This window comes from Anser cygnoides, chromosome 5 (genome assembly GCF_040182565.1).
Source record: "Anser cygnoides isolate HZ-2024a breed goose chromosome 5, Taihu_goose_T2T_genome, whole genome shotgun sequence".
NCBI classification, from domain to species: domain Eukaryota; kingdom Metazoa; phylum Chordata; class Aves; order Anseriformes; family Anatidae; genus Anser; species Anser cygnoides.
The window spans coordinates 9,849,893-9,872,884 of NC_089877.1; the positions used below are offsets into that span (position 1 = coordinate 9,849,893).

Genomic DNA, 22,992 nt, shown 5'->3' on the forward strand with positions numbered 1-22,992 from the left:
CCATTACATGTATACAGTTATTCCCTGTAAACAATATAGAGAATTCTGGTATTTTTTAGTTAAAAAGAGCTTCATAATCTTTATACCTAACTAACCTGACTCTTGCTCTGTATTCTCAGACCCTCTGTTTTACTGTATCTTTCATTCTTGAACCATACAGACATACGTATAAAAGAATTAACCATTTTATTGTAATTTCATTGATACTGTGGAAATCATTTGAAGAGCTAACTATTTGATCACAGCAATTTGTTTCTGGAATGGTCATCTAAACTTTTAATGAAGGAAGAAGTTCTTTTGTTTGTACCACAATAGCTCATTATTTCCTTCAGCTGTATACCACCTTTTGTGTGCTATAACTAATTAATTGTTCAAGAGATTAAGATCATGATTTACCTGCTTTTTTATGGGAATAGGCCTTATAATTCAATAATCTGTGCAATTTGATAATGACGTTCAAGTACAAAGGAAATTTCACGAAAATACTGCTCATTAGTATTATGTGAAGTAATAATATGTGTATATGAATTCATTCATGTGAGATTCATTACACAAGATCCAAGTGTACTTTAGCCAAAATTACCTTACCAGTCCTTCTGAAATAATTGATTAAACTCCTGTATTCTTCAGTGGAGACAAGAATTCATCCTCACTTAAGGTCTTTAAGCCCTCTTGCTCTTTTTGTCCTTCACATATGCCCTCTCCCTTTCTCTCTCACCCCAGATTCCCCAATCTATGCTTATAGGCTTACTACATCCATCACTGAAATGCAGCTATTCCTGTTCAGCAACTTGCAGCCGTGTTGCATAAACAAATGGAGAGAAATGAAGAATGGGGTATCAAATATCATAGGTGGCCATAAAACTTTGTTTTTGACCATATAAAATATTATTAAAACATATTTTGACATTAAAATTACCACACACTGTCTTTGCATATGCTCTTTCTTCAAACCCATGGTTTTATTTCAGAAAAACTGAGATAGCACTATAAGAATTGCTCAAGTGCTTGAAAGCATGTGTTGGGAGGTGCAGCTAAAAGCTTACCACAACAAAAGCAGGCACACACAGTGTATTCAAGTGTCTCTTGCCTACAGTTAAGAGTATTTTTTGTCATCAATTTAGGTAACAAAAATATTGGAGCAAGTGAAATAAATTAAAGATGACTAATCCCATTTTCCTGTTCATTGTTTACCTTTCATTCATTATCTGTTCTTTAACTCTGAGCTCATTATTTTATGTTCCTTCAGCTGAATTTGTGCAAAAGAAATATATTTTCACATGCTGTGTAACCAGCTGTTTGCTCTGGCAAGTTATATGGTTTGCCTTTCAGAGGGGTTGACATGATATTATGCAAACATGTCTTTTCATTTGCTACACCATCTTGGTTACCATTTCGGCCATGTTTTCTGTTCCAGCTTTCACATCTGTATTTCTAACTGTGTAATGTCCAGATTTAAACCAACTCCATAGCTATGTGGAGAACTTCAAAATGAAAGGAAAAGATAAATGGTCATTTAATAACCTGTGAGCAAGACTTTGCTTTGGTTGTCTTCATTGTTTAACATTAGATGATGTATGTGCAACAGAAAAAATGAAGTAATGGGAACAAACTCAACTAAGTCAGGAGATGTTTGGAAATTCAGATGTGCTTTTGGTTTAGTGAAAGCCTGAAAAAGCATCAGATCTATGGGAAACATGAAAATATGTGTGTTAGAGCAAAAGGAGCCTCCACTGGTTAGTTTTACTGAAATACATTGGTAGATCGTGGAGTACTACTTTTGTGGTCTGAAAAACAAATAAACATTGGGTCACATTCTTAGTACATGTAAGCATAGGTTCTTGAAGTCAGTGAGGTTACACCATTATATTTTAGCTCCATTCTGTCCATGCATACAACTAAAAATGGTGACAACGGGCCACTTTATGAACAGAGTGACTGGGAATGTCAAATTCAGCTTTCTGAAAAGCTGTGCAGTCGCTAGTTTATTATTTATATTTATTATTTATATTTATATAAATTTATATAAATAATAAATTTATATAAATATATTATTTATATTCTTTTTATTTATTCTTTTTATTTATTTTTATATTGCCATTCAATAGAATGAATACAGTTTGCATATGCTGTAATGCTATGGATATTTTTTTTCTATTACTGTACTGGTAGTAGTAACATTAACATTGCCTGGCTTTTACTCCCCCTCACTTTTTTTTTTTTTTTTTTTTTTTCCTGCTAACAGCAAACTAAATAAATGGAAGGCTTCTGCTAAGCTTGGACTCTCACAAAACTCAGCTCCTCACCTCCGACGAATCAACTGCCACAAACCCCACGCAGGCTGGGTGAGTCCTCTTTCTAGAGAGCCACTTTGCTCCAGCTCTCCAGTGATGGGCGCCTGTGAAATTGTTGGTTATGAAAAGTAACATTGCTCTTAGGCATACAACCTAAATAGAAGGAAAGGTTGCTGCTTGACTTTGTGCCAAGCCAGCACTAAGTGCTGTAGTGCTTCCAAACATTCTTAAGGAAGTATCTATTCAAGCTGATTTTGAAAACAAAGTTCAAAGGCTCTTCAGGATTGTTGGGGTGAATTTTGGTATTCACCCCATGGTACCCCGTAAATCGAGAATAGCTCAACTGAGGAAAGTAGGGCTGTAGTAGTGGGTATCTCTCATTCTGCTTTTGGGGTATTTTTTTGTTAGTGTAAAACACATACTTAAAAATAAAGTTTATTTCCATTATGAAGTACTAGAACCTGATTTTTTTTATTTTATTTTATTTTATTTTATTTTATTTTATTTTATTTTATTTTATTTTATTTTATTTTTGAGTATGTCACGGTGGGACAATCCATAAAATTTCCCTACGTGAAGAAGTGCTCAGGGAAGTCTAACACACTCCTTTGGATCACTACATCAGTGTGCTAAGGAACGAGTAAGTAGCATTTGCATTTAAGGTAAGCATTTATGACATCAGGAAATATTAGTTGAAAATTTAGTCAAATTATTTAAGCTGCATGGCCTCTTGAACAAAATGTAGTTGAAGAAATGAGAATGTTAGTACCAAATAGAAGAATATAGCATTCTGGGTAAAATACTGACATGCATTTAATTTGTTTTAATACTGGATCAAGAGAGATTCCCCCCCCCCCCCTTTTTTTTTTTTTTTTTTGTCACCGCTGAGTCCAGTTCTGGAATGCTGCTTTCACATAACTGGGCTTCAGAAAAAAAGCTAGTAGTTTGAAGGAAGTACAGTCAAAAGCAACACTTGTTTAGAGGCGAGGAAGAGTCACCCTTTCGTAAATGCAAGGGAGAGTCGGAATGAATAGTTTGGCTAAAACACAGTTAATATTTTCCAGGTATGTGTGCACCCAAATGTATACTACGCAGAGTGACTGTTTTTTTTTGTTTTTCCATAATTATGTCCCCTAACACTCCCCCAGACAGAGGACAATTTATATTGCAAACTACCAGGAAATTAATTTGATATTAATTTGATTAATTTGATCTGATATTAATGTTTCTTTCTTAGAATGGTGTCTCTCTCCAAGGAGTTTGCTCTAGTTATTTTTGTGCTCCTTGCAGTTGTACTGACAAAATCACTAGGCAAGAGTTGCCCTCCACTGGGAGAGGAAAGGATGATCCGCCATTTTCCTACTGTGTATGGCCTAAAACAGTTCCTGTTGTATAAGGAATGTGGGGAAGCAGAAGGCCCTTGACACCTCTCAGAGGGCGTCTCCAGGTTGTCCCTGGGAGATTTTGTCCTCACCAGGTTTGTAAAGGGACCATGGGTTTGCTCCTAAAAACAGAGCAGGCTCTTAATCGGTGCATGTAACACGTTGGTAAATTGTTGTGAAACCAATACCAATTTGATGGAATCAGTGTGCAAAAGTCCATGGCAAATCTCCAGATTTGCTGAAACTTTCCTTCTTGTGTAATTCAAAGCAATTCTTGAAAGCTTCCCAAATTTTTCTGTGTTGCTATTCTTATTCTGAATAGGAAAGGGAGAAAGTGCATATGAACAGTACCAGATGTAAACACCTTTTATGTAAAATTATACTTTGCTCTTCTAATAGCACACAGAGATGAATTCATGCTATGCATTGGCATCAATGTATGGTCTGCATTCACAAGCATGTTGTGAAATTGATTCCAAACCAAACACTGGTATTTCATGTGGGAGAAAATGTCTTGGTTAGCTGCTAATGTACAGACTGCATATTTAGAATAATGATGGCAATGCCATGCCAGCCATGTTCACTTCCAAAAACCCAAGATGAGTTCCAATTTTTCCTAAGCCTATTTTGGGAAACAGTGGTTCTTGGCTCCTCAAGAATTAGCACTAGCAAGGAATTTAATTGCCTCATTAGAAAGACTACTTTGGCAAATCAAATCAAAATGTTGTATCTGAGCTTTACAGTTTAATTTAATTTTGAGTAATTTTCAAGACACTTGGGAAGGCAGCGTTAACCATGGATGTTGTGAATGGCAACTCCAGATGGGCTGGGGAGCTGGCTGCATCACAAGCAGGGTTTTTTGGGGGGGGTTCTTCCCCAGCTTGTGTGGAATGGTAAGTGGGATCCAGGGCATAATCCCCAGTCCTCTCCAGCGGTTGGTGGCTAAGTCTTTCTCTAGAGAAAGACCAGTCAATGGAAAAAAGCATATGACAACTCCTTAGCGATACCTGGATATAAGGGCTCTCAAAATGAGCAATAAGCTGATCAGAAAAAGCAATAACATCTGAAACAAAGGCAGGCAATAGCTTGATTGTTTGTCTATTGAAACAAATGCACTTCCTTTTGACAGTTCTCCCTGAGTTGGGACCAGATGTTTTGTAATCTAAATTGCAGGTATTTACTGACTGTAACCATACCGTTGAGGACTGTACAAAAACCCAGTTATTTCAGATATTGACAACTATCATTTTTTAAACCACTTAAAATCACTCGATTGAGACTTAAGTATTTCTAATGGACAATGAAGTTGGATTTAATGAATATGCCTGGTTTGAGTGGTTCCTAAATATGCCATTTAGCTTATATACTACTGTAGTCATCACTTCCTTAATTTGTAGATACCTTTGTATATCTACTACATTTACTCGTATACAGACACGCACACGCTGTGTGAGCAATTCTCTGGAGGGGATATTGTTGTGTAAGTCAAGAATGTGCATATTTCTATTTGAGACTAATGAGACTAATGCACTTCTTAGTTTAAAGATAGATTAGAAATCCTTGGCTTTCAGTAACTGTCTCTTTCATTCTCCCTCTCTTTTCTGGGGACAATATTTCTACATTACCTCTCATGTTGACTTGTGAGTGCTCCAGTGATTTAAAATCTGTTTCAAGGTAAATCTAGTACCGTATAGTTAATGGTGTGACTACGACCCTGTTACATTGTTAAACCCAGCTAGGAGCACTGGCAGTTATATTACCACTGATTGAACAAGGGAGCTCGGCATACAAAAACATCTTTCAGCATTGAGGGGTGTAATCAGACCAGGGGAACAGAGCAGGCTGTTCAGTACCTGGCTGTTGTAATGCATCTAACTTCTGGTGGCACAAACTGTACAGCGTGATGTACTTGCTCTAATCAGCATAGGATTTTGTGGGAGTATAGATCTACACGCACTCAAAGAATTTGGCATTCCTCTGTAAGCCAGATAACATCTCTGACACGGAGGGCAGCAGGCTGCAGTAAAAGCAGCTATTTGAGTTGCAGGATCACTTGGACAGAGGGAGATGGAGTGCAGGCGCTACGGAGCTCTGGACAGGTTTCATCAATCAGAAAGTTTTGCATCAACATACAGAAGGGAGACTCACTCCTGAAGTTCTTTTTTCCCAAAGGGTATTTTTCCTGAGCATGGCAAGTTTGTGGCTTGATACAGGTTCCTGTCTAAGGACAATATTTAATCAGAGGAATCCAACATTTGTGCAAATGCAGCTCCCTGGGCATCCCAAATGACACTGAAGTAAAGTACTGGGAAAAGATATTGCAAGGACTTACACTTATTCAATGATATGAGCCATTTCAATAACAAGTTTTCCATCTACAGTTGCCACGTAGAATTGAGCTCAAGACTAAGTGAGGCTTTCTGTGCCTATAAAGGTTTATGGCTTTATTTCCTTCTTATTTTAACCAAATTTTATACAGTAGGTAGTGTGTGCACTGTGTATATGGGGAAATGAAAGCAATTACTACTTTAATAAACATTCAGCAGAAAGTGATTACTTCAGCCCACCTGCAGGTGGGTTTTAATCCATAATGCAAGCAGCTACAAAGATACTCTAATCACCTGCAGGAAAAGCAAAACAAACAAAAACATGGCAGGAAATGCCTATTTCTGATTAATCCCACAGAACTGAGATTAGCCAAAGCAAGCTGTGTGACATAACAGGAACAGAAAGGCCTGAGGTTAGCCTTAGGAAAGTTAGTAGAGTTTTTAAGTTAATTTGGATCCAATACGTTCTTTGTTAACAACCCATTCCAAGGTTCTCAGAGGTATGAGAAGTAACCTCCTAATTACAGATGTGATTAGATGCTGTACCATCTCTTTTAGTAACACTGACTTCAGTGGAGTCAGTATTTTACCCTTTTAACAATATCTGCCTCCCAGAAATTTAGCTATTTTGTTCTCACCAGTCTTCTCTATCTTCCGTTTTTCTTTCAATAGTGTTGGAACTTTGAAAGCTCTTGAGTATCTAAGATAATACCTTGCGCAGCATCCTCTAAAATAAGTGACTGTGTGGTCTCATATAAATTGAGAAATGCTGCAGTTTATCTGTTCTGTAGCATTTCCTGGGTTAAAGAAGGAACACAACACTGTCTGGGAAGGTTGTCTGTATTGTTTTGCTAACCTACACGTTTATTGAGAATTTACATTGGCATGGCACTAAATAGATCTGCAGTGGTATCCACCATACTGCTAATGATGGCGTTCACATTTGGGAATATGTGATTAACTTCGCTTGTGTCGTAAAATAGTATTGCTAGGACAGTCTGAGCCGTATTCGTAGCCAACAAAAGCCTTATTTTATTCTTCCTCTGTGATTTTGTTTCTTGTTTAAATCATACGTTGCAATTTCCTTATCTTTTCACTGAAATGTTGTTCAAGTTTAGAACAGGTATTTATGCATTGATTTAGTCCGTTCTCACAAGAGGTTTGCAATTAATTTTGATCCAGCTTTTTTTTCAAACTTAAAGCATGCTGTTGTATAAACGTTCCCAAAATTCTACCTTGAAGTTACATCATTTCAAACTAAAAATAAATGGTACAGAACATGCACAGTTTACAAAATGGAAACTAGATATGATCCACCCTTTCTTATTCAAAAATATATAGTTTGAATATGATTTTAAGGCATAAAGCAAATGTAATGCATCACGTTCTGAACAGTAATTTCTGCTTCGAAGTCTATGCTTGCTTGTATTTAGTAGCCTCTTACATGGCAATATAGGTTGCTGTCTGCTCACAAAGCTTATGGAGAGAGCACCTCCTCAAGCTTCGTGACCTATCATTGTTGCCATATTTTTCTTAGTTTGTCTGCTGTTTTGTTGTTTTGTTAAACATGTGGGAAGTTACAGTCTCCAAATGTAACGCTTCTTCCCTTTCAGACTGCCCAGACATGCTGCATGCAACCTGGCTTGCTGCAGCAGCAGCTCAGAAATTTGGAAAGCCTATTAATTTAGAAGACTTCTGTATTTACATATTTCTACACTGTTATTGATATGTTTTCCTATCTTAGGAACAATACTGCTTCTACAATGTATTCACAGATTTTAAGAGAGAAAAAGGAAGCTCTTTTCTTATGTGGTCAAAGGTGCATTAATTCATGCTGCCTTTACTTCTAGTAGCTCTTGCAGCCTACAGTTCAACTGGAGACCTTCTTTGTATATATACATGCAGGGAGAGACGCCTCCCTGCATACAAGTAGATAAAACAGCCGGTGTTGGAGTGCAGTGCTGCTCAGGCATTAAGCCAGGAACAAAACCAAGCTTTCTTGAATCACAGGAGGCCCAACAACAGTCCCAAAACGTTTGGGGAGGCAGTCTGTTTCTCCTGTTTTCTCTCACAAGACGTGCTAAAGTCAGTGCACCAGCACATCTCATTCAGAAACCAAAGTGCCAAGCCGGTGCGCCCTAAGTGGCAACATCTCTTAGTACGTGTTCTCACACAGGCATAGAATACAGATTCGTGGTAGATCCCGGTACCTTATCATCAGATCTGTGAACCACTGAACATCATATAACATATATATAATCTAATCTGAGACAGCAGAAAACAGACTTGGAAAAAATGTAAAATACATGCATCATAGAAGCTGGTGAGTATTCCTTACAGAACAGAGTTTGCTCTTTGCAAGACTTTTCATGCACCTATTTATTTATTCCTCTTTCATATACCCTGAACGCTCCTGACTTGTGAACAGGAATTTTAGCTGTTGTAGACACACACAATTCCCTTAATCTGCTACGTGCCCAAAAAATGATTCCGTAATACACAGATGTTCTGTCAAATACGCAGAGCAAAGCAACAGCAAGTGTTGACTCTTCCTGCAACTTTCCCTAATGTCTAAGTTGACTTTCTGTTTAGTACCTGCTGTTGTCAAGTTTTCTGTTCCAGGATTCTTCTATAAGCAATGTTTCTGCAATCAAAATGCTTGCCCAAAGCAGCTGATTTAAAAAGAGAGATTTCCCCAGTATTCTGATATATAGCAATTAATCAACATATACTAAAAGAATTCAGTTTTTTTTTTCCCTCTAGGAATTTATGGACTTGTTTTTCTTTTAAGGGATTAGTTAGAGAAGCCTACATATCTTCTCTGCTTAGCAGATAGATGACTTCACAATGACTAGATAGTAGCAATGTATTCTCCAGAAACGTCCATAGAAGTGGTAGATGGGGACTTGCAGCAAGATCCTGTTAGTAAAATGAACCATCCCAGGGGAGCCCTGTGACTCAGTGATTCTAAAACTCAGGTTTTCCCTTCCTTGGCTGGCCAGAGCAGTCATCGATTACGGGCTTATGCCAGCAGTGACCGACAATGCGATTCCAGACCTGGTCACAGAGGGAGACTGACAGCTGTGCCCACCCCATCTTCGATCCCGTTGTGGTAGCCTGTTCTGGGGGAGGGCAGGGGAGGAGAGGCTTCTCCTGCTGTCACAAGTCCTGCATGGTGCTTGGGGCTGCAGGATCCTGGGGGTCCGAGGCAAAACCTAGCCCTGCAGCACCTGTCAAGCGCTGTGCTAAGGGCAAGTAATGGATCGATTGCACAGCTGGGCAATGGCAGAGCTATTCATGTATCAAGTCCTCTTAGCTTTCATTCCCATCTTTTCTTCAGTTATATTGTAGCTTCTTAACTGTGCTGTCATTTGGCTCACAGAGCGTGAATAATTCATAAAAATGCAAATGTCAGTGAATATTATAGGTTATTAACCAAAAGTGGGAAGACTTTTTAGTCTTAAGTTAATAATAAGTTAGTAATAATTTATCATTCTGAATTTTGATAAAGAACAGGTCACCTTTTTCCTTTATTTTTTTTATTTTTATTTTTTAATAAAAATATTGTCAGAACAAAGGAAAATGTTCTCTGATTTAGAAATGAGAAGGTGATTTCTCATGAGTTTAAACAGTAGAAATGCAAGGCTGGAGGGGATCAATTCGACACCAGCTCCAAAATACCGTGATTATAGGCAGTGCCAAAATGCATGTCCAGTTTCAAAGGCTCCATCAAACATTTGTCCATGCCTCCCAGTGCCCCAACACAGAAGACTTGCTGGTCACTTTATCACTGAAGCAAGGCTTATAGTAAAAGGCAGGTAGCCACAACTGCAGCATGCCACAAGAAGAGTGAAGCAGAGACAAAACCGTGGGTTTTCTGAGTCTGCAAGCATCTTAGGTCTTAGGTGGATATTTGTCAGGCAGGTCTGATGGTGGGAGTTAGAGCTTGCCTCTTTCTGCATCTCTGTTCCTCCTTTGCCTCTTCCGTTAGCCCTGTTTGATATGGAGGAAGAATTTGGTGCTGAGCAAAGCTTTGTACTGGTCAGTAAAACCCAGTAACTGTTTCAATACTTCAGGATGACATCGGTTTTATGTTTTAAGTAAAGGAAAATTAGTGAGCTTAGTTAACAAGCAGTAAAGGGTTAAAACTTAGTAGCACATATTCTTTGGAAAAAAAAATGTAGGGAGGAGGGTTGTGGTACCTGATTTGTTTATTTTTGTAGCTGAGGTTTTTTCCTCTTGTGACGCCAGCTTGCCGGAGCAGTGCTCCATACACAGAAGGTTCATTTACAGTGGCAGGCAGGCAGCTGTGCTCTCAGCTCTATTTAGTTTGTGTTGTGATTGATGACTTGAGTGGGAGATGTGAAGAGTGAATTAACAGCTTTAGTAAAAACACATTGTTTGTCTTCCTATTGACTTTCCACTTCTTGCTACCTTGCTGCCTTACCTCTCTCGGGTCGCCATTTTCATCTGTCTTGCTCTCTCACTGCGTCTCCTGGCTTTGAGGACTGCCTTCCCTCCTTGATTTTTTTATTTTTTTTTTTTTTCTCTTAATGTGCACTAGTTCTCTGAACAAATTAGAAATCATTGCTTCTGCTGCCTGGGATTTGGGTGGAGGCCTGCTTCCTGTCCCGGGCACTGTTCTGAGGTGTGAAAGCCTCAGGAATTCAGTAATGCCCCTCGGTGAATAATTCATATCTGGAAGGAAAGAAGCCTTCAAACACCTTTTCCAGCTGTGTTTGTCCTAAAAGGTGACTGAAGGAGATTGCCAATACCTCCCCCTTGCTTCCCAAGTGATAACAGGTTTAGCTTATCTCTCACAGAAGTGGTGTAGGGTCCCCCCTTAGGAAGCCCCACTCCAGCCTACAGCCACCTACCAAAACACAGGGATGGAGTCACGGCCAGCCAGACCTGGCTCTGTAGAAGATAGTTCTAGAAAAGAATCAAAGTAGGGCATGTTCGAAGGGTAGTCAAGTTGTTAGGCTACTAGCCAGGAATTCGGGAGACTGATGTGGAGGTTTTCTGTCCTGTAGGCTTTTTGTGCTGCCTTACCACTGTAACAGAAGCAGTGTCACTTTCCCACACAAAAAATGTCCTAATGGTATTTGTTTCTTCCCTTTTGTTTCTTCCTAGTGCCTGAATGTACGCTATATAACATTACTAACTCTGAGTGTAGAAAAGTGAATTGTATCATCCCTAGCTTGAGATATATGTGTGTGGAGTTCTTGCTCTTCTCTTTTTATTGTTTAAACATTTTAAATGCCACAGAAGCAGGGCTAAATAAGATCTCAACAGATTGTGTAATTTCTACCCCGATGCAAGGCCAGACAACTCATATTTATGAGTCCTCACAGATGTCTTCCTGCTCATTCTTATTCATCCACAATGATGAACTCCCTCCAGGCCAGGCATTCTTGACTTCTACCATCCCAACCATGGCTTTTTTTCCTTATTTTCATAATTCTGGAATATTCTATGATGAAATTTAATCTGCATTAATTTTATTTATAAAATATCTTGACACTAGACTGCCTTTCCTCTCTGCAATATCTTTTTATTTATTATTCTGTCTGCTTTCTGTATTCTTTTCTACAGGCTAAGCAGTCCATGTCATGCCTGGGTTTTCATCCAGTTGCAATAACTCCTCTTCTTTCTTGAAAAGCAGCACACCAAAATTTGGCATTGTGCTCCATCCGTGTAGGCTGAAAATGAAACTTCCAGCCTGTTCCCAGTGGACTACAGGCTGACTATCTGTCCCAGTCTGACATTCATCTTTTTCAGAGGATGACCTGCTGACTGTGGCTGACCTTACTGCATCCCTTTATGCAAACCTGCCATCCAACCAATAGGTCCCTGGCTGGTGTTTGCTAGGTTGATTATTCCTGTGTACTTGTAGCAACTTGCACTTGTCCTTATGGAGCAGCATCCTCGTCTTTACAGACCAGTTATCTTATTTGGGTGGAATCAAGTCTGTCCACCAACGTATTGCTTGTCCCCTTTATCTTCATGTCAATCACCAATTAATAACCTCATTCTCTCGCTCTCCTGACTACTGCCTGCCTACTCCTGATCATATAGCCATAATAAAATACTCATAGCATCCCTGGCAGTATCCTAGCTTCTATTTGCAATGAACATTGATAAGTAATCTCTTTTCTTACCAGTTTCATACCTGAACTCTTAAATTTTAATCTAGGACTTGGTCAGTGTGATTGTAAGAAAATATCAAAAGCTTTACGAGGGTAAAGTTATGGGATATATTCTCCTTTGCATACCCACAAAGCCTGATACCATATCACGGGGGGAAATTAGAGTAGTTTGATATTATTAGCTCTTAACAGGGGTTCACACTGACTGCCACTACTGGACCTATTTTCTTTTCAGTGCTTACAAATAGATTATTTAATTATATGTGCCAGTGTTTTTTGATAAACGAAGTATGTTGTCAGGCCTGCAGATTCCCAGCTGCTCTGGTTTCGCTCCTTTGTAAGAATAATCACCATTTTCTCCCTTCTGCAGCTTTCTGATATGTTGTCGGTCCTCCAGAGATTTACAGAGATAGGCAGTTGCCAGGGGCTCTGGGATCTTAGCAGTCTTCCTCAGGTTTTTGTATGTCTTAGCATGAGTTGAACATATTTAACCTACCTAAGTACTATCTAACCTGTCCTTTCCTTGTTCTTTCCTTAGTATTAACTAAGATTGCTATTTGTGATTTACCTTCTGAATTTTGGCATATAAAAAGCTTTAAGTACTTTAGTCTTAATACTACCTGTCAATAGATCCTTATTGGCTTAATGGACAAGTCTTTTCTTTACAATTTCTCAAGATACTACTTCACTTAATATGACATCAGAGGCTGCTTTTAGGGATTCCTTTGCATCCTTTAGGGTAGGAAAAATGTTACTCTTCCTTAATGAAAGCTGAAATAATCACGCATTTAAGAGCAAAGCCTTAAGATATGTAATATCTTAGTAGTCACAAAAAAACACCACCACTTGTAACATTTCCTACATTGTGTAGGAGTATAGCAAAATACATATAGACCAGCATAATATCTGAGAAACCAGTGTACAACTGGCACACTATTAGCATATTGTTCTTCATCCAGACCACTTTATAAGCTGATGGTGGACCACTGTGTCAAATTGCATTACTTCAAAAGTCTGTGTGTTGTGTCTATTTAGAAATCTGATGGGATTCGATTCCCCAAAGGCAGATTTACACTGAAGCAGAGATGGGCTCTGGTTCTTTTTACTTCACTGGGTAGACATCCACATGCAGTACGGAATCCTAAAAAATGAGAACTGAATTGAACCACATCCTTTGCTGCCAGGCATAAGGGTGTATCTGAGACTACAAGAAATGAAACATTGGTGAAATTTATCATTGCCTAGTGGGGTTTTGGTGTCAATTTAATAACAAAGCACTGAACTAAATAGAAACAACCAGCAATATCTCTGAGAGGAAAATAACATGGCTGTTGAATTTTCCCGTTAGCGACATGAGTACTCTTCTGTTTTATTGCATCATTTTTGTTCCAGTTAGGGGGTTTGCCTCTACATGCACATGAAATAAGGCTGGAAAGAGAGCAAATACGGCATTAACAGACTTGAACAGAGATGATGACATTTGGCAGTGACTGGTGAAGTGATCAATTACGATGACAGCTTCACCTGCATATAAGAGTCTAAATAGTAGTTGAAATATACATATTAATAAAGGAGTAGTTTTCTTTTAATTTTTTGATGATAAATCTCACATGAAACAACACCCAGATTAATTAATTAGTTACATTAATTCAGAGTTACAGTCTTGTCATTTTCATATTAACTGAGGTAAGGCAAAAAGATATTCAAAGATGAAGTTGTGAATCTCACTATTTTTAGTTTTTAAGAAGCAGAATAGATATTTTAGGAAGTTTTATATTTACTTTTTATTTTTTCTTTTTCCAGCACAGTAGAGCATGTGAAAATGAGAAAGACTATATGCAACACAGTAGTGATCTTTCTTCCTACTGTCAGATAAGGCCGTGTGAATTGATTTTGCAGATATGGCATTGAAAAATTTAAAAAATTATTCTTAACATAGTATAGCTCAGTAGGGAAATGGGAGAACATATTTTTTTTGTTTAAAGTGAAGCTATAGTTTGTGTAAGTTGCATAAAACTATGGTTTGAAATATAATGATTATAAAGCTAATTAGTAATTACTGTTTGTCTTTCAGGAAGAAAGAAAAGGGCTAGGTACTGTACAAACACAGGACAGCTGCACAGATATTATCACAGAATAACAGGCTGAATGGATTTTGAAAGATCAGAGTTTATCATGCTGCCCCAAGGCAAGATTAACTATCCCTGTGTTATTCCTAAAAGATGTTTGTATAAGTCGTTCTTAAAGGCCTCCAAAGATGGACACTCCACAGCTTCCCAGGGCAATTTATTCTGGTGCTTTACCACCCTTCCTGTCACAGAATTTTTTTCCATCATGTTTAACATAAATTTCTCTCACTGCAGTCGAAGCTCTTTATTTCTTTTCCTAACCACCAAAGATACTAGAAAGGAGATTTGCTCTGTCTTGCAACAACCTGGAGCACTGTTATTTTAGTCCTCCTTTCCTCAGCTTGCTTTTTCTTTTTGGCTAGATGACAGCAATTAATTCAGGCTCTTATAGGTCAGCTGTTCTGGGCCTCTGGTCTCCCTCTCTCATCTTGCTTAAAAGTCTTTCTACTGGTTCATCTTCCCTAAAATGCATCTAAAACGGGAAGACAGATCTTCAGCTGGGGTATACTGGCAGATGAAGGATTCCTGCGTGATCTGTATTCTCTGCTCCAGTTTGTGTCCCAGTGAGGTGTTAGTTTTTTTTCAGAACAGATTACATGGTTGATTCATGCTCAGCTGGTGATCCATTGTAACCTCCAAGACCTGTTACGAAAAATAACAGGTCTAACCCTAGCTAATCACTCTGTATTTTGAATTTGTGCAGTTGGTTAATCCTACCTAAGCGCTGTACTTTTGTTTTGCCAAGAGAGACTTAGGGTGCATTTTACAGCTACACAGAAGGTTGAGGTATGGAAGAATAAACTAGCTTAGACAAGATCACACAGGGAGTTTGGGGAAGAGCCAGGAATAATTTCTGAGTGGCCTCCAGAGGCCTCATCTGCAGAGTCTCCTCCCTGGCGTAAGTGGAAAATCATTGAATTGAGCACTGAAAATATGGCAGGCTCTAATACATTTTCATTCTGACTCGTTTTCACTTGTTGCTGTTTTTATGGCCTTCGCTAATGAGACCTAACAAGATGAGTCTGTGCCAGCCATCGATCGGAATCTCCCATGCATTCATTCTGCACTTGACTATCTATAGCTGCATACTAAAGCAAACTGCATGCTAACTGCATACTAAAAGCAAAAGTCGCTAATGTTGCATCATGCACACGCTGCATGAATTACTAGCTTTGTAGGCAGACAGACTGTCAGCCTGTCAGACAGCAGCAACTTTGTATTTCGTGTTCTCCAGTCTACTTCTTTCCTTAAGGAGAAAAAGAGGCAGGCATGATACAGCCAGCAACTGGTATTCATCACGATCCTCTCTAGTTTTGTATTACAAAAAGAGTAGGGGAGTGGGAATGCCACCAAATACTAAACTGCCTCTTTAGGAAAGCCAGCTGGGTACAAAGTTTTCAAATTGATTTTCCCCAGTGATGCTTCAGTGATGCTTGTTGGTGTTAAACACTCTAAAATAAATGGTTATTTCACTAAGTTCTCAAAAGAGAACAAAGGTTCTTAGGAAATCTGAACGGTTAGCTAAATACGAGTTGCCGGGTGATTTTTAAAAATAAGGTATTTCAAAGAAAAATTGCAAACAAGCGAAAGAAGCTGGTAACAAGTAAGAAAATTGGCATGACAGCAGATGAGGTGGGCATACAGCAATACAGTCTGCTGCACATCAGCATGTACAGTTTTATTCTCTTTGGTGTCGTGGTTTGAAATATTTAGCTTGACTTTGTTGCCGATGATTAGAAACATGCTGTTTGTTGTGAAAAGAGCCAAATGCTCTCTATTGTGTTCTATTCTGTTTTTCAAAATTCAGCTATCGTTATGGTCACCAACTTCTTTAAACATTTATTTATTTCCAGAGCAATGTTTAAAAAATAGATATTTTCTAACTTCATCTGAAAAGTTACAACTGGTTCAAGTTATACCTTGCTGCTGTCTTGTCCCAGAATACACCGGTGTCATGTTCCCAAGGTTTTGTTTGGTTTCTGGTTCTGGAGAAGAGCGTCCCTTGCAGGTAAACCAGTATTTTAAATGCTGCCAGGGTTACATACGGCCTTTGGGGTAGGTTTGCTTGCTCAGCTCAGCTGCCGGCACAGGTCCATCTTAGGGTTAGAATGTAGTTGAAAAGGACCCAACAGGCACCTCCAGGTTGATTTCTTCTGGGCTGAGGTGAGGCTTAGCCCTGGCTCATGTTATGAGTGCATGTTTCTTTTTGTGATGCTTAGAAAGTCTTTGGGTATGACATGGAGCTGGGCAATTCAGTAAGTCTATCCTAGAATTAAAAAGCTGAAGCTTGATATTGTTTCATTCTTCCAATATATAAAAATTGTACATTTGTGCTGTATTTATCCTAACTGACCATCAAAATTCTTGCTAGAGATAATTCTCTATAATTACTCCTGATATTCCTGTAATCCAAACATAGATCTGGAAATTTATGATCAGAAGCATTTAGCTCACTGTTGAGACACTATTACACTAATGCAAAAGGATGAGTACTCGTAAGTGATGCATTCTCGGACAGACGTCTGGCCAGGTAGAAATTAATCACCTCTGTTTTAGCTGTAGCACTTCCATTACTATGACTGGTCTAGCTGTGGGTCAGCCAGGGGTGTCTGTTTTGGTCACCTTCCTCTATTGCTGTATTGCTTCTGTGCCTTTTGACTAGGGAGCTTTCACAAGCCTCTTTAACCAAGGAAGGAGCAAAGGGATATCAGTTTAAATGATTTGGTTACCACTTAGTGATGCTCGTGTTGTTTCTGTGTTGTGCACCTCATGGATATTTATTAAATACTCCAACGTGTTTATGTGATTTACTGCTGGAGTCAATGAGAAAGATCCCTTTGACGTGAGAGATCTCGGAATATGGCTCAGTAGATAGTGAAAGATATTCCACAAATAATTTCTCAGCAGTTCTTGATGTTTCTGATTCACAGTATGGCTGTAAAACGGATAAAAAGGAAGCAGAACTGCTAACCGCAGCATGCCCTTCTAATTAACTATTTTTCAGATCCTATTTAATTCCTTCCCAGCTGAGCACTAGACAATAATCTCAGCACTAGAAAATAATGTTGTTTTTTTTTTTTTTTCAATTAGAGGTCACATTTAGAAAAAAATGTACCCTGCAATTTTGTACTTACAATCTGCTGGAAGGTGCAAATAAGTGAATTTAGATTCCTTTATGCTCAATGATGCTGTCATAGTTTTCTTTTGATAACTCAAGATTTACTGTTAAAATAACTGGAGCTAATGAGCGGCATGCTTTGGTGTCAGTGCTTCTGCTTGCTAATGAGGAGGGAATTAAGCTTTTTGTCAATGTGCAATTTTCTTGTTTGTCCTTGGCATTGGCAATTGGCATACGCGAAGCAAATAAACCCTCAGCGTTCCCTCTGCTGCCATGCCTGTGGGCTGTGCATGCCACGCACCCTTGGAGCCCCTCAATCCCTTTTTTCTCCTCACTTGTCCCCCCTACAGTGATCCTGTCTGCTGCAGTCCAGAGAGACTGAGTGACTTTTTAATTTTCTTCTCTCCTATTCTATCTTTGTTTTCCTTTCTTCTTTCTCCTTCTGAATGCCAAACTGTGATCCTTCGTTTTCCACCTCATTTTGACTTGACCTCCCTCTTCTCCTCAATCAGTATCTCAGGTCCCTTTCCCCACGTTTAGGGCCTGCTGTAGCCTTCTCTAAAATGCAGCAGTATGAGCCTATTTCTCCCTTCCTTGGCCACTTGGGTATTTCTTGCTGTCTGGGAAAGAAGCCCTTCAGCATGTCAGCAGATTACCCTTAGAAGAAAGGGGGGAGCATGCATGGTAGTTGAGATGAAAGTCATCAGGAGCTGTTTGGTGTAGAGCTAGTTGAAAGTATTAGAGATACCCTTGCTTAGATACACTGGACTCATTTTCTCCTTAGTGTTTTCTGAATTTCTTCTGAATCCATACTTTCTTGTTGATTATGCCCTGAAGTCTTGATATGGAGCATATGCCAAGTTAAAAACTGGAGAACAGATAGCTAACTACAGGGCTATACATGTTGCTGTTTGTAGGGACCAGGCTCGTAGGTGCATAGCCATTAGTGGACTACTGAATTGCTGTGGAAATATCCCTTTAATAATGCTGTTTTAACCCAAACAAAGTTTTCTGTACATTGGGACTGAGAACCTTTTCTGAATTTTTCATTTTGGTATTTTCGAGATAGACAAGGAAAGAGAGAAATTTCAAATATTGTTCCACTTGGCCAATTCCTAAACGGTAGAGAAAACATGCATAACATTTCATGATATAAAAAATAAAATATTAAAACAGTACTGCAAAGTACTGCTGTTCTTTTGATGCAAACTAATCCTGACCATGTTCTCTATAGACTTACCTATAAGATTCTGACTTCTCTCATCTTTTTTCCTCTCTCTCTTCTCTTGCTGACAGAGCACTGATCTCATGAGGAAGCCAGGACGTGACCCTGGAGGCTGCAGCATGTGGTATGTGACACCCTGAGATCTTGGCTCTCCTGCTGGTGCCCCTTTTTTAGGGAGCATGGGCACAGCAGCTCTGCCAGGAAGAACAAGGTATGGTGCTCTCTGCTGCATAGGGAGACAATGGAGTGTGACCTACTTCTAACTCTCTGCTACTTAACTCCTAAGGCAGAGACAATATCCAGCTAACCCTGCCCACTTCTGTGGGGAAAATAGGTGGAGGAGGTTGGAGGTCAGGTTGCTCAGGTGGGATGGGACACGTATGAGCACTGCACATACTGTATCTCCCAACAGTGCTGGAACTGGCTATTTTAGTGGCGTTGACTGCCCTGCACGCTTGGTCTTGCAGTCATACTGGATCACCATCCATGTGTAAAGGATAAAGAGAAAATTATTTGGAAACAAGTCAGTGTTAGGGAGTTTCTGTGATTCAGATCTGAGCTGCTACTGTGACATTCCATAGTTAGAAATGTGGAAACTAGCTAAATCGACTAAAAATTCTGCAATCTCCACTGGAAGTCCAGTGAGACCACCTCATCTTGAGAGCCTGTCCTTACCCTGTGATTATATCTTACATACTTGGCTGCTCCTGCATGGAAGAAATGCCTTCTCTTAGCTTTGGGTTCGGTTCAGATGCCAGTTCTCACAAGGGCTAAATTTAAATATGGGTTTGAACATACGTGCAGTTGGGACAGAAACCCCACCCATCCTTATTGTTTCACGTCTGCATGGGGTGAGAAGGACAGGGCTTTCTTTCCCTTTTTGCCTGCCGATAATTTTGAGGCTGTGACCAGCTCTGGCTGCAGACGCATTAGAGAAGTGGATCCCAGGCATTTGGTGGGTCCTTGGCTTTCACTGTGTGGCTTGCAGTCAGCTCTTGCCAGGACTGGTTGTACAGCTCAGTCGCACTGTTTAAAGGGAGATAACAAATCACCCATAGAAATGATCTGTTTTAACTGCCATGGTGTGGTATATGCACTTTTCCAACGTGTAAGTACTACCAAATATTTCTGCCAGCAACAACAGCAATGCAGAGCTGATTCTCAGAGAAAGCTCAATCCAAAACAGGCTAGGAAATCACATTTGGTAAGCGCTCTGAAAGCCTTCATGGCCTGCAAGTAGGGAGGGGTGAAAGGATAGCAATAAGGAAAAAAAATCCTGTGAAAGAATAGAGAAAGCTGTTTCTACCTCGAATATAGCTGGTAATTGCAATGAACACCAAAGTGCTGCAGCTGGGAAGATCATTTGCACCTCCTGGTGGTAAATTGAAAAATCCTGAAAAGTGTCAAGATCAGATGTGCAAACATTTACTGTGCTTGGAATAACCTGTAATAAGACAGCAGCAGCTTCCTGAAATCTGTCTTAGAGGAAAGAGAAATATATATATAAAAAAAAAGCAACATACTGAAGACTTAGAGCTCTTCATTTCTGAATCAAAAAGAGATCCACAAGGAGTATTGTTTTTAAAAGCCGAATCCCCAATTAAACCATCTTAATACTCAAATTTCCAATGCGTATCTTGCAAGGGAACACAGCAATGCAAAATAAAACCAGGAAAAATGTTCCTAGTTTTGTGCCGCACAACAGGGACTGCACATGCTCTGCTGTTTCACCCACACTGATGCAATATACCTACAAATACAAGACAGCTGGAAAATGCTGGTTTCATTAGAAAATAATAGTGCCCAGTAGCCTTAACATCTTGACTCCAAGGGTGTTGTTTAGCGCTCTGATTAGCTGCAGGCTTCCTGCGTGTCTCCAGCTCCTGTTACTCAGTTGGTCATTTGTAAGATGCCATTTTAATAAGTATCAAATAAGGTAATATGCACCTATGGACCCCAAATATCTCTAAGGACTCATAGGAGTGTCTATTCTTATTTGTCTTGCTATGAGTGGCCTGAACACTCACACAAAAGGACTTCTCTAATTTTGAAGTACGTAATCAGGTACAAATCAAGTACGGGATTTTCCATTTCTTCAGACATTATAATAGCTGGACTATTGAAAACCACCTAATGACAGTTCTATTGGAAAAAAAAAAAAGTATTTTGAAATTTTAAAATTTTATGGGTCTCAAGGGGCTGGTAACTCTAATTTGGAAGTGTGAGTTGGAAAATGTTCAGTGTTCAGTCCTAATTGTATATGGTTAGGGCAAAGTAGAAAGGAGTAGGGCTTAGTTTTTCAGTTGGTCTGCAACACAAATCAGCACTGACCTTGCTGGTGGGTAAGAATCTCTCCTATAGGGCTGAAGCCTCTGTTAATGTAAATAAAATGAACGATTGTGTAGATTTTTCCTGTGTTTTTACAGCTTGGGTGCACAGTTGACCTGATCTACACTGAAATGCTTGCTGAGTTATACTGGTCATAGGACACAATTCTTGGGATGTTGTAACTGTCCTTGTAAGCATGATTACATTGGGAAAAAAAGAAAAAAGTTTTTCCTGTTATAACTTCATTTTGGGCTCTGGTCTAAGCTCAATCCCATGTGTACTGTTGTTTTACAGGTATATCTTTCAAGTAGAGACAAGGTCTTAAAGTCACTAACAAAGAAACAGGGTGAGGTGGTTGACTCATGCAGGCAAAATCTCGCATCTTATCTAATCCTGCCTGGAGAGTGTTGCTAAGGTCTCCAGTGGCGCTGCACGCCTCCTGCTGGGCAGGGGCCTGGGAGGGTCCGTGAGTGCTCAGTAAATCCTGCTTCACTTTTGAGTATTGGGTGGACAGCTGAACTGAAATTCCAGTTCATTGTGAGGTCAGTTGGACTTTATTGAAAAATGTAGTAGGCAAACAAATGTGCTTGGTGACTTAGAACAGACTTGAGCGTACTTTTTGCTTTAAGCCTGATAACAAGCCTTGGTCTCTGCAAGTCAATAACAGCTTCTGCAGCCGGAGATTCAGATACTTGGAGGATATTCTCATAGGGAGGGAACATGCACACTTGAGAAACAAATAAAAAAACAATCACGAGCCTCTATTCTGTTGCTGAAGGCTAGCAAGGTGAATTGGCAACTAGGATGGTGAGATCATTTGCTAGAATGATTTCCAATGAATGACACAACGTTCAGCAGTATCAATTCTTACTCATCTATGTAGTTATTGAATCTTTTCCAGGGTAGCGAGTGGCACCATCCTCCCAGGGGTATATGATGGCTAGCGTGGGACCAGGAGCTTGGAAAGAGCTGAGGTGTCTCTAGCAAGCTGTGTTCAAAGCCTTTGTGCCCAATTCCCCTGGGCCTCAGTGCAGCTGCCCTGACCACCACCAGCCACGCTGCCATCCCGTGGGTCATATGTGTACCAGTGTATAGTGACAGGCGGAGCTGAGCTTTCGTCAGTGTAATTCAGGAAGTCCGTGCTAGTCCAACTCCATCCCAGTTAGCTCTAGTCATGGTCATTTTTATTTGCAAGCTCCAAATGCACAATAAAAGGACCTGCAGTGCAGATTTGGAGTCTCCCTGGTCCTTTGCTCAGTGCTTTGTGTACTCAGCACAGCCCCTGCCCAGGGGCAGCAGTTGGCATCAGCGGAAGCTGGACAGTAGCACCGTGTACCCAAAGCTGCAGGGATGCCTATGGCCCAGCACCTCTAGGTTTCCTGGTGCACTTGGTGTCTGACTGCCTTAAAAATGTCAGTCTGTGATCTTGTGGTGAACGCATGCTGGAAATACCCATGAGGAAGTCAATAATGTATTTCAGACATGATTTGTAATTAGTGTAGTGTAAAAACTGAAGAAAAAAAAATTAGTCTGTATTAAATAGCTCCAGAAATGTCCACCATGAAAGGGACAGAGGTTCTGCAGGCATACACAGTGACTGTTTTTATTGTGAACATACAAAAGGAGACCCTCTCCAGTCTTCTCGGACAAACTTGTCATACTTTATAGTTTCTGAGAGCATGATTTTATAACAACTATATTCTTTTAGAGTAGGTTTTGGGAATGCAGTATATTTAGAAATTAAAGTGTATATATGGCTGTCTATACTGGGAAATATAAACAGAAACTGAGATGTTGTATTCTGGTAACTGAAGCTATTAAATATGTAACAGCACCCATTACAGTCACAACAGATTATCCAGTTTTGATTTGGCCAGGCTATTGGTGCTAACCTGCAGCCCACACATCCCAGGCTCACAGCCCTGAGAAGGGTGGCTCTGTCTGCACCATGCAATTAACAGAGAACTGTAAATATAGGATTTGCATACATTGTACCATCCACTGCAATGCATGATTAATGATAATGTGAACAGCAGTCTT

General features: G+C 39.6%; 1 protein-coding gene across 32 annotated transcripts in view; it reads left to right on the top strand.

Moving 5' to 3' along the window:
• The window catches only part of CCDC34 (coiled-coil domain containing 34), a 114,642-nt gene that overhangs the window by 53,032 nt on the left and 38,618 nt on the right, over nucleotides 1–22,992 (top strand). For 24 of the 32 annotated variants that reach the window (XM_066997466.1, XM_066997474.1, XM_066997459.1 and 21 more), the window contains 3 exons: nucleotides 2,246–2,345; nucleotides 2,832–2,956; nucleotides 18,696–18,835. The gene's annotated coding sequence lies outside the window, so the exon portion shown is untranslated. Of the gene's footprint in view, nucleotides 1–2,245; nucleotides 2,346–2,831; nucleotides 2,957–16,134; nucleotides 16,290–18,695; nucleotides 18,836–22,992 lie in introns of all 32 variants that reach the window. The other 8 variants (XM_066997482.1, XM_066997488.1, XM_066997464.1 and 5 more) reach the window with 7 other exon arrangements.